This window comes from Cicer arietinum, chromosome 4 (genome assembly GCF_000331145.2).
Source record: "Cicer arietinum cultivar CDC Frontier isolate Library 1 chromosome 4, Cicar.CDCFrontier_v2.0, whole genome shotgun sequence".
In the NCBI taxonomy this organism is placed as follows: Eukaryota; Viridiplantae; Streptophyta; class Magnoliopsida; order Fabales; family Fabaceae; genus Cicer; species Cicer arietinum.
Window position 1 is genome coordinate 52,169,999 of NC_021163.2, and position 6,608 is coordinate 52,176,606.

The 6,608-nt window shown below is 29.9% G+C and overlaps 1 pseudogene; it reads left to right on the forward strand.

The window, feature by feature from the left end:
* The first annotated feature begins 2,853 nt into the window (after positions 1 to 2,853).
* LOC101495879 (uncharacterized) lies at positions 2,854 to 5,254 on the forward strand (annotated as a pseudogene).
* Positions 5,255 to 6,608: the final 1,354 nt, after the last annotated feature.

Here is a 6,608-nt window from a genome sequence, read left to right on the forward strand (position 1 = left end):
TAAGCCTCTAATTATTTTTATAACAACTTCTCACGCTCGCAATTAAAACATCATACTAATAAAACAAATAAATTTAGCTACGCTACAATATAATTCAACATTAATATTTTTTACATCTTATTTTTGGGTTTGTATTTTACATTTTATTTCATCAAATAACTACAAGTACTATTATATGTTGAAAAATAAATTAATAATTAAAGTACAATGAGTTAAACAATTATCCTATATAATAAGTTATCATACGAATTTTATAAAATATTTAAAAAATTAAATTAAATGATTGTGATAAACATGATTTTCCTTCATTTTAATTTTCCTAATCATATTCAATTATTACAAATCAATAAAGTAATATTATAAGATAACTATTTTTATAATACATAAAATATTACTTATAAAACTTATAAAATTAATTAATTAATATCTGCGCAGCGCGCGAGCCATAATCTAGTACATATTATTATGAAACTCTTGGATTAAATTGCATATACAATATTTTAACAACTCCTAACTTCGATTACTTTCACAATAATATGCCCCCCTTTAAACTACTTCAGTTTGTAAAATTTGTATTGTCATTAAAATTATCAATACTTAAAATATACTTGAACATAATCTCGTCCAACTCAATTTGACTATAATTCAGATCCACAAATATCTTTTCAAAACTCCTTTTGACTTTCTCTATAATGTTATCAACTTTTTCATCTTAAAAGTATCATTTTGTATACTATTTTATTGTTCCTACTATCCCATTTATTCATTAAGAGGCATGTTTATACTAAAAATAATTAGAGGCTTAAAACTACGAAAATAATATTCAAAAGTTAAATAAAAGCTCTTATTTATATGTTCGTAGGAAAGTAATTTGTCAGAATTATAAAATTTCTAGAGTATACATGAGAAAGTGAATATCCAAATAAAGAATTATTACATATTGCACATAGTTATTTTTTAAAGTAAAAAATCAAATGATATTTTTTGCATTTTTATAATTGTTAAGAAAAATTAAAAATCTAAAATAGTTTTTTCAAATCAAACAAGTTGTCCACGGAACGAGGAAGTAATTAATTTTCACCATTTGTTTAACCAAAAAGATTTGATTTTCCTTTAGTTACTCAAGGTATTGATTTTTCTTATATAATAGATACAGATAAATTTCATAAACAATAAGTAAATATAAATTCGAGGGAAAACAATGTGTAACAACAGAGAAATTGTATCTCAGGGATACTTGATAGACAAGACACAACATGTGTAATACCAAGAGAAATTGTAGGAATTATTGCTTCAACAAAAGATTTATCCTCTCATATCGAAGACAACATTCTCAATTGTTATAAATATTGTTCTCATGACGAACAGGTTCATTGCACTTATAAATATTCATATCAGTTCAGCAAAATAACAAGAATTAACTTTGAAGAAAAAATCATTTCAATATTGAGTCATTTATTAAATTTGTTTAAAGAACGATGGAAAAACATTCACCAGAATGTTCTAGTTGTTCTATTAAAGAACAATTGACAATAAGGATCTTCTTGAAAGGGCAACGTGCAGTATTTCAGTTGGCATTTCGCACATGAGCTTTCTAACATTTAATGAACAATTAAAAGTCAAGATTTGAAGGTCTACTTGCAAAAACAAACATACAAAATGTTCTACATAATGATACTCGAATCAATGACAAAATGATTGCAGAACGTTCTGCTTATCTTAAATAAAAGACAACATACAAATGATTCAGTTTTGGGATCACTAAAAGCCTGTTTTAGATTTATAATTCGCACATGGGCTACCCAAAAGTAATCAAGACAGTAACTCGAATTGAAGGGCCTAAGGAGGAAAACAGCTTCCAGATTGATCTCCAAATTGATGAGTTGTAAGAAAGAAAGACAAAGACGCAAGTAAAATGTACTTACACTGTTATGTTGAAAGCTTTGAATAATTCAGATTTAGAATAGTAGCAAATGACACGTGAATGCCCATTCTCACACTCATTCACGTTATAAAAAATCAAGAACATTATGGGTTTGTCAATAACGTTCTGGACAATAATATAAACATGTGTTTAATGGTTTTACAACAGATGTGACACTTTGCTGATGTGTCTAACAGCTATATTCAGTTTGAATTGAATATTCAACGTTTCTCATCACCTATAAATTGAAGATTAACCGTAAGATTAAGACAATAGTTCAATTTGCAATCTACCAACACTTGTTCAAGTAATCACAAGTAAAAAACTCTTCAAGAAAACTCCATCACTCTTTACTATATTTGTGGATCCACATTTATTGAGTTTGTCTTTATTGCTAACTAACTGTGATGAATATATTAGAGATAAATGTGTGTGTATCAATGTGTGTAGGTTAGACGCTATTCTCCCTCTTTCCATCTCGCTTACCTTTTAACTTTGGAAGGCCTTTGACCATTTTCTCTAGAGGAGATGCTTCTTTGAACATAAAAGAAACTTCAAGGCTTGACTATCAACCCATTTTCCTCTTAGCTTAGACCTACTTATGTTATTCCAAGTACAAGAAAATGTAAACTTGGGTTAAATCGGGGTTAACGTATCTATAGAATGTTAAAGACTTTGCATCATCCTTTTTTGGATGCAATTCAATGAAATCCATATTATACCCTTTGGGCATATACATATTATTATGAAACTCTAGGATGAAATTGCATAGACAATATTTTAACAACTCCTAACTTCCCATACTGAAATTACAATAAAATAATGAAACCAACGTTTATTTCACATAATTAAAAAAGTTTATTTCACATAATTAAAAAATTGATTGTTTAAAAAGAGTTCGATCTTAAGTTCTATATAAGCTCTGTTGGACAGTTATATATAACATACAAACATGAAAATTCGAAGGTTTTGTTTATCACATCCACTTGCAACCACAACAAACAATGTTTTTGTTTTCAACTAGGTTCAGGTTTGTTTCTCTTTTCATTCCCAAAAAGTTTCTTCCTTTTAATTTCATTCCCTCTTTTTGCTTCTCAGCTTCAACCCTTTTCCCTCAATTCAATAATCCTCATCTTGACAATTCCATTTCATTGTTCAATTCTTTGCTCCATAACAATCCTACCCCACCACCCATTGAATTTGGCAAGGTTTTAGGATCCATTGTGAAAGCTAAGCATTACTCAATTGCTATTTCCCTTTCTCAACAAATGGAAATTAGGGGAATTAACCCTGACTTAGTAAATTGCAGTCTCTTAATCAATTGTTTTTGCCAATTGGGTCATATCACTTTTGCTTTTTCTGTTTTCTCAAAGATTCTCAAAAGGGGTTATCACCCAAATGCAATAACTTTTACCACACTCAAAGGTGAGGTTCATAAAGCATTGCACTTTCATGACAAGGTGGTAGCACAAGGATTTCAGTTGGATCAAGTTAGTTACGGGACTTTGATCAATTGGTTATGCAAAGTTGGAGGAACAAGAGCAGCTCTAGAGTTGCTGAGACGAGTTGATGGGAAATTGGTTCAACCTAATGTGGTAATGTACAACACGATTATTGATAGTTTGTGCAAAGATAAACTTGTTTCTGATGCATGTGATTTATATTCTGAAATGGCTGTCGAGAATTTCTCGTGATGTTTTCACTTACAGTGCACTAATTAGTGGCTTTTGCATCATTGGTCAATTGAAAGAAGGAATTGATTTGTTTAATAAAATGACAACGGAAAACATCAACCCGATGTGTATACTTTTAATATATTGGTTGATGCTTTTTGTAAGGAAGGGAAGTTGAAAGAAGCTAAAAATGTGTTTCTTGTGATGATGAAAAATGACATAAAGCCGAGTATTGTTACTTACAACTGTTTAATAGATGGATATTGCCTCGTTAATGAAGTGAACAAGGCTAAGAGTATACTCAACATTATGGCCCAAAGGGGAGTGGCTCCTGACGTTAGGAGCTACAATATCATGATTAATGGACACTGCAAGATTAAAATGGTGGATGATGCCATGATCCTCTTCAAAGAAATGCAGTCCAGAAAAATTGTTCCTGTTGTAATTTACAATTCCCTCATTGGTGGTTTGTGCAAATCGGAGAGAATTACATATGCTTTGGAGCTTGTTGGTGAGATGCATGATAGGGGCCAACCACCTAATATATATACTTACAGTTCTATATTGGATGCTTTATGCAAAAGCCATGATGTTTGCATTGTTGAAAAAAATTAAAGACCGTGATATTCAACCAAATATGTATACGTTCTCAATGGATTGTGTAGAAGTGGAAGAATAGAGGATTCACAAAAGATTTTTGAAGATCTTTTGCTCAAAGGCTACGATCTAGATGTTTGTACATGGACCGTTATGATCCAAGGGTTTTGTAACAAGGGCTTGTTGGACGCAGCGTTGGATTTGTTCTCAAAAATGAAAGACAATGGCTGCATTCCAAATGCTTTAACTTACGAAATAATTATTCTTTCTCTGTTCAAAAGTGATGAAAATGAAAAAGCGAAGAAACTTCTTCGAGAAATGATTGTGAGAGGTCTTCTTTAAGACCGAAAGTAGGTAAGATATTTTTCTTTTTAAACATTATTATTTTGAATCAATGTTTCAACATTATTTTATCATTTCAATCAATTCTTTTTGATTCATTGCTGCCATTCCTGATATACTGTTTTGGAATCTTTACAAATACAAAGGTAGAATACATGTGAAATCTGATGGGGATCATGGATACAAGTTTGCTTGTTTAGGCCTAAAAGTCAGGTCCATAATATTTAGGGGAAAAGGGTTAGTTAGCTAGAGAAGTAGAACATTGTGAATGCTGATTGTAAAATTCTCAATATTAGTATTTATAGTTCCTTTTTTCAACTGTTTTTTTCATCCCTTATCCTTTAAATGGGTTACATGTTAAATGAACATCATTTAGATTCGTATTGAGATCAAATTGTCCTCATTGTATAGATTACAATGAAAACCATATTAAAGATATAACTTATATTCCTTTGTTTCTGCATTTCCTATTGACAAATAAATCTCCAATTGATTTCTGTTTCCTTTTACGGAACCTCGAATGATTGCCAATGCATTTGTGGTAGTCCTGACTTCTGTTGTTTGTCTCCTTTTCTGTCTAAATATATCGAGAACTTATTTCGGACTCAGGACACACATCTTACAAGCATGTGAGTCTAATTCAGCAGATATATCTCAAGAAACTGATGATTGTGTTGAATGCTGCAAATTTCAATATAAATAGTCAAAAACTCAAAACCAATATAAATAGTCAAAAACTCAACATTATAGGTGTCTTTAATGCTATGAATTCATGGGATTGTGAAGAACAAAATAAGTCAAACTATGTCTTTCACCTCCCATAAATCTCTTGCATCAACTGTGTCTTTAATGCTATGTCTCTGTCAAGTGTTCAGTAAAGCATGGATCTGATGCAAACATTGGTCAGGTTCGAAACTGAGTACAAGATAATGAAATTCTTTGAATTAGATTCATGTTGTATTTAAATATCTCCTGTTGCTGGATACCTATTTTACAAAATGCATGAATTCATAGATTTTAGAAGCATTTAGTTGATTTGTATATGCAATTTGAAAACCACATATATACCTTTCTTTGGGGTTTATATTATTATTCTCACAATTATCATACTTCAAATAGTCAATTCTCTAAAATAACAATGAAAATTGATGTTAATTAAATTCATATAGTATATAAGCTTATATAATGAAATGCATATTATTATTGTTACCCATGAAGCAAATGTTTTTGCATCTTGCTCTTCATGTCCTAATGATCCAGGCATAGTTTTACTGCATGTTTGATTTCTGCAAAGTAATTTCCCTGTCACCATATTAAATTGTCAAGTTTAATTATCATAGAAACTGGTTATTAACTTATTATATCCTTTAAAATGTATACTTGCACCCTTATTACTTGTTTCTTTGATTTTAATTAAGAACTAGGGTCTTTTGTTTCAAGTGACAATGATATCAATTCATTGAATCATGATTTTAAATTACGATTGTTGTCGCTGTAGCGCTATAAATTTTTAAATTGCAGAAAAATGCGGTCTAAATTATAGTTGCAATGTCGTTAAAACGGTAGTTGGGTAACACAATTTAAAATCATGTCTTGAATATATTTTTAGTGAAGAACTCATGAACTTGGTTGATAAAGTAATGACAATATTTTGGTTTAAAAATTGTCATTGAAATATCTAAGGTTAAGGGAAGAATTTTTCACACCTCTCAATATCACTTCATATGGAGAATGTGATCGATTTTGTCTCGTAAATTTTTTAAATAGAAATACAACAATAACAATTATAATATAAACTAAACAAAATGTTGTCCAAATAATTAATTAGTTCAAATAAATATTTTAACTTTAATTTTTTAAATCATTATCAATTATTTTGAACATATCTAAAAAATGTGATAGAAAATTACAATAAAATCATATTAAAGATGATTACTTTTTAGTTTTTTCTAATGTGCATAGGTAAAACCATCTTGCACCATGCATGAGTTTATCTTCTACCATTGAATCATTAAGTCTCGTAATATCTCATTTGGCCGAATCATTAAACTTATTAATCCAATGGTCGATAA